This window comes from Gorilla gorilla, chromosome 9 (genome assembly GCF_029281585.2).
Source record: "Gorilla gorilla gorilla isolate KB3781 chromosome 9, NHGRI_mGorGor1-v2.1_pri, whole genome shotgun sequence".
Taxonomy (NCBI): domain Eukaryota; kingdom Metazoa; phylum Chordata; class Mammalia; order Primates; family Hominidae; genus Gorilla; species Gorilla gorilla.
In genome coordinates, this window is record NC_073233.2 from 115,621,545 (window position 1) to 115,627,284 (window position 5,740).

The window sequence follows — 5,740 nt, forward strand, 5'->3', positions numbered from 1 at the left end:
TCTCATTAAACTATTGCATATATAACTTTAAAAACTACAACCAACGAAATCTTTTTAAAATGTAAGGAAAGCTATGTATAGACTTCTCATTTTCCAACTCTTAGAATCAGGAAGTACACAAGCAGGTTTATTACTTGGGCATACTGTGTGATGCTAAGGTTTGGGGTATAACTGAATCCATCACCCAGGCAGTGCACGTAGTACCCAATAGGTAGTTGTTCAGTCCTTGTCTCCCTGTCTCTTTCTCATCCCTCTCGTTGACCCCAGTGTCTATTGTTCCTGTCTTTATGTCCACCTGTACTCAGTGTTTAGCTCTCACTTATAAGTGAGAACATGTGGTATTTGGCTTTCTGTTTCTGCATTAGTTCGCTTAGGATAATGGCCTCCAGCTGCATCCATGTTGCTGCAAAGAACATGGCCTTATACGTGTCTTCTTTTCTCCATAGCCTCACCAACATCTGTTATTTGTTTACTTTTTAACAAGTCATTCTGACTGGTATGAGACAAAAATCTCACTGTGGTTTTGATTTGCATTTCTCTGATGATTAGTGTTGATGAGCATTTTTTCATGTTTGTTGGCTGCTGGTATGTCTGCTTTTGAGAAGTGCCTGTTCCTGTCCTTTTCCCACTTTTTAATGGTGTTGTTTCTTGCTTGCTGATTTAAGTTCCTTATAGGTTATGGATATTAGAACTTTGTTGGAAGCAGTTTGCCAGTATTTTCCCCCATTATGTAGGTTGTTCATTTACTCTGTTGATAGTTTCTTTTGCTGTGCAGAAGCTTTCTAATTTAATTACATCCCACTTGTCAATTTTTGGTTTTGTTGCAATTGCTTTTGAGGACTTAGCCATAAATTCTTTGCCAAAGCCAATATCAAGAAGGGTATTTCCTAGGTTTTCTTCTAGGATTTTTATAGTTTTAGGTCTTACTTTTTAGTCTTTACTTCATCTTGAGTTGATTTTTGTATATGGTGATAGGTAGGGGTCCAGTTTCATTCTTCTGCATATAAATAGCCAGTTATCCCAGCACCATTTAGTGAACAGGGAGTCTTTTCCCATTGCTTATTTTTGTTGACTTTTTTGAAGATCAGATGGTTGTAGGTGTGTGGCCTTATTTCTGGATGCTCTATTCTGTTCCATTGGTCTATGTGTCTGTTTTTGTGACATCATGCTCTTTTGGTTATTGTAGCCTTGTAATATACTTTGAAATCAGGTATGGGATGCCTCTTGCTTTGTTCCTTTTGTTTAGGACTACTTTGGCTATTGAGGCTCTTTTCTGGTACCAAATTAATTGCAGGATAGTTTTTTCTAATTCTGTGATAAATGATGCTGGTAGTTTGATATGAATAGTGTTGAACCTGCAAATTGTTTTGGGCAGTATAGCCATCTTATCCATACTGATTCTTCCAATCTATGAGTATGGAATATCTTTCCATTTATTTGCTATCTCTGATTTCTTTCAGCAGTGTTTTATAGTTCTCCTTGTAGAGATCTTTCACCTTCTTGGTTAGCTGTATCCCTAGGTATTTTATTCTTTTTGTGGCTATTGTAAATGAGATTGCATTCTTGATTTGGCTCTGATCTTGAATGCTCTTGGCATTGATTTTCTATCCTGAAACTTTACTGAAGTCGTTTATCAGTTCTAGGAGCCTTTTGGTAAAGTCCTAAGGGTTTTCTAGGTATAGAATCATATCATCAGTGAAGACAGATGGTTTGACTTCTTCTTTTCCTGTTTAAATGCCTTTTATTTCTTTCTCTTGCCTGACTGCTTGGTTAGGACTTCCAGTACTATGTTGAATAAGAGTAGCAAGAGTGGGCATCCATGTCTTGTTCCAGTTCTCAAGGGGAATGTTTCCAGCATTTGCCCATTCGGTATAAGGTTGGGGGTGGGTTTGTCATAGATGGCTCTTATTATTTTGAGATATGTTCCTTTGCAGCCTAGTTTGTTGAGGGTTTTTACCATGAAGGGATGTTGTATTGTATCAAAAGCTTTCTCTGTATCTATTGAGATGATCATATGGTTTTTGTTTTTAGTTATATGGCAGATCACATTTATTGATTTGTGTATTTTGCATCAATCTTGCATCCCAGGAATAAAGCCTACTTGATCATGATAAATTAACTTTTTGATGTGCTGCTGGATTCAGTTTGTTAGTATTTTGTTGAGGATTGTTGCATCTATGTTTATCAGGGATATTGGCCTAAAGTTTTCTTTTTTCATGTGTCTCTGCCAGGTTTGGGGATCAAGATGATGCTGGTATCATAGATGAGTTAAGGAGTTCCTCCTCCTTCATGTTTTGGAATATTTTCAGTAGGGTTGGTACCAGGTCTTATTTGTATGTCTGGCAGAATTTGGCTGTGAATCTATCTGATCCAGGGCTTTTTTTGTTGGTAGGTTTTTTATTACTGATTCAACCTCAGGACTCATTAGTGGTCTATTTAGGTTTTCACTGTCTTCCTGGATCAATCTTGGGAGGTTGTGTGAAATTTTTCCATTTCCTATAGATTTTCCAATTTCTGTGCATAAAGGCTTTCCTAATAGTCTCTGAGGGTCTTTTGTGTTTCTGTGGGATCAGTTGAATGTCACATTTGTCATTTCTGATCGTGATTATTAGCATCTTCTCTCTTTTTTCTTTGTTAATCTAGGTAGTGGTCTATTGATCTTGTTTATTATTTCAAGGCACCAACTTTTGGTTACATTGATCTTTTTTTCATATTAAACTTTTTATTAAAACTAAGTCCTTACAACATATTTACAATATCATGTTCCACAGTCAAATATTTAACAGAAAAATCTATACACAATTATTGGCACACAAATTTAAGAACATAATTAAAACCAAGCTAAATCTCTCTCTCTGTGTCTATATATCTATAATGTATAGACGTATATCCATACAAATAGATATATAGATATATCATCAAATTCATGTTAATGAACTGGAGTACCTGAGGTTTCAAGTTGTTGGTTTTTCCAGATAGTATAAAACATTTTTCATCTACTTTATAAAGGACATGGCAGATCCAGAAAGAATAACTTTGGTTGATAAATGTTGTCTCCCAAAGATTAAACAGAAGTCCTCAGTGGGATTAAGGTTTATCTTCAGAGGCTTCTTCCAAGTGGAGGTTGGTGATGTGAGGAATGGTTCCCATGTAGTAAGGCACTGTTCATAATAGTGGATACTCTCCTCAGCCATATCTGTAAATGCTAACTTGATATCATTTTGCATACTTTGTTGCCATCTTTCCCATTCTGCTTTCAGGGCATTATTAGCATATTCTACTTTATCTTCAAGTTTTCCAGTCTCCTCTGTAAGCAGATCACTATCTGCCTTTTTATAGGACAAAGCTTCAACTTTGGAATCCAGTTCTGCTTGTATTTGGTCTCTTCTTTTCATAACACCCATTAACATTTCACTATAAAGCACGTACTCATGTACAACAGGAAGCAGGGCCTCTGAGAGTCCAAACTTCCATTTTTCAGTGGCCTTACAGCATCTGTCAGTGCAGCTGTCAACATCTTTTAGAGTATCAACCAGATCCTCTTCTGACACTAACCACAGGATATGAATTGGACCATATTCTTTCATTTCATCAAAATATTCCCTTTCTTCCTTGAAAATTCTCCAAGATATTTTATCTATCAAATTTGTTTTCTGGCTAAAAATTTCAATAAAGTTATTCATTTCCATGAACTCTTCTAGGTGGTTTTTTAAAATGTCTTTTAATTGGGGCTTTTAGCCCATTTACATTTAAGGTTAGTATTTTGTTTGTTTGTTTTGTTTGTTTTTGTATACTTTAAGTTCTAGAGTACACGTGCACAACGTGCAGGTTTGTTACATATGTATACATGTGCCATGTTGGTGTGCTGCACCCATTAATTCATCATTTACATTAGGTATTTCTCTTAATGCTATTCCTCTCCCCTCCCCCCACCCCACAACAGGCCCCAGTGTGTGATGTTCCCTGCCCTGTGTCCAAGTGTTCTTGTTGTTCAGTTCCCACCTATGAGTGAGAATAGGCAGTGTTTGGTTTTCTGTCCTTGCAATAGTTTGCTCAGAATGATGGTTTCCAGCTTCATCCATGTCCCTACAAAGGACATGAACTCACCCTTTTTTTATGGCTGCATAGTATTCCATGGTGTATATGTGCCACATTTTCTTAATCCAGTCTATCATTGATGGACATTTGGGTTGGTTCCAAGTCTTTGCTATTGTGAATAGTGCCACAATAAACATACGTGTGCATGTGTCTTTATAGTAGCATGATTTGTAATCCTTTGGATATATACCCAGTAATGGGATGGCTGGGTCAAATGGTATTTCTAGTTCTGGATCCTTGAGGAATCGCCACACTGTCTTCCACAATGGTTGAACTAGTTTATAGTCCCACCAACAGTGTAAAAGTGTTCCTATTTCTCCACATCCTCTCCAGCACCTGTTGTTTCCTGACTTTTTAATGATCCTGACTTTTTAACGATGGCCATTCTAACTGGTGTGAGGTGGTATCTCATTGTGGTTTTGATTTGCATTTCTCTGATGACCAGTAATGATGAGCATGTTTTTATGTGTCTGCTGGCTGCATAAATGTCTTCTTTTGAGAAGTGTCTGTTCATATCCTTCACCCACTTTTTGATGGGGTTGTTTGATTTTTTTTCTTGTAAATTTGTTTAAGTTCTTTGTAAATTCTGGATATTAGCCCTTTGTCAGATGAGGAGATTGCAAAAGTTTTCTGCCATTCTGTAGGTTGCCTGTTCACTCTGATGGTAGTTTCTTTTGCTGTGCAGAAGCTCTTTAGTTCAGTTAGATTTCTGGGTGGTTTTTAATTCCTCTCATTGAGGATGCAACAGTTCTGACTGTTGGCCCCATCCTGCTTAGCAATCCAGGACCCTGCTTCTTGTGAGAAGAGAGTTATGCAGTGAGAAAAATTTTGAAGACCTTATTAAATGTTAAAGTTGGATGATCAGCAGTTCAGCTCAAAAATTTATGTAAAGCCTTCCTGCATGTCTCAATGAAGTCATCATTAAAGTGTTCCACCATTCCTTTTACTATAAATTTTTCTGGAAATGGTGGAATAATCAGAGTGGGGTGTGCTTCCTCAAGTTTTCCCTTCAACCAAAGGAAACCTTGATACCGTCTCCTAACTTCAAATTCACTGGAGTCAAATTCTCCACAAGATGACTTAGTAATAATGCTATACTTAGTGAAAGTTTCTATTGTAGTAACATAACTTTCAGGTTTATCAACTGTAATGAAGAGTTCCTTTAAATCTCGTTCATCTTCAAACTTGATTTGGTTTATCATTGATAAAGGGGATGCTGGCATCATAGTGCTGAAGGAATTCATGTCCATCAGTGAGGCATAGTTGCTGAAAACCTCCAGGTCATCCTCGTCCTCGTCCAGAGCCAGCACTTCCACCTGCAGCAGGGCGGAAGAGCCACTGCTGCCCAAGAAGCGGGCACCGGAGGCCCAAGGAGCATGCCTGAGATGCCCGGCACTTGCTCTCCTACATTGATCTTTTGTATGGATTTTCAAGTCCCAATTTCATTGAGTTCTCTGATTTTACTTATTTCTTTTCTTCAGCTAGATTTTGGGTTGATTTGTCCTCTTTTTTCTAGTTCCTTTAGGTGCAATGTTAGATTGTTAATTTGAGATTTTCTAGCTTCTTGATGTAGGTGTTTGGCCCTACAAACTTTACTCTTAACACTGCTTTAGCTGCATCCAAAAGATTTTGGTATGTTGGG

At 37.5% G+C, this 5,740-nt stretch overlaps 1 pseudogene; it reads right to left on the minus strand.

Annotated features, from left to right (window-relative positions):
• Nucleotides 1-3,012: 3,012 nt before the first annotated feature.
• LOC101153181 (sorting nexin-7-like) lies at nucleotides 3,013-5,363 on the minus strand (annotated as a pseudogene).
• Between the last annotated feature and the right edge of the window lie 377 nt (nucleotides 5,364-5,740).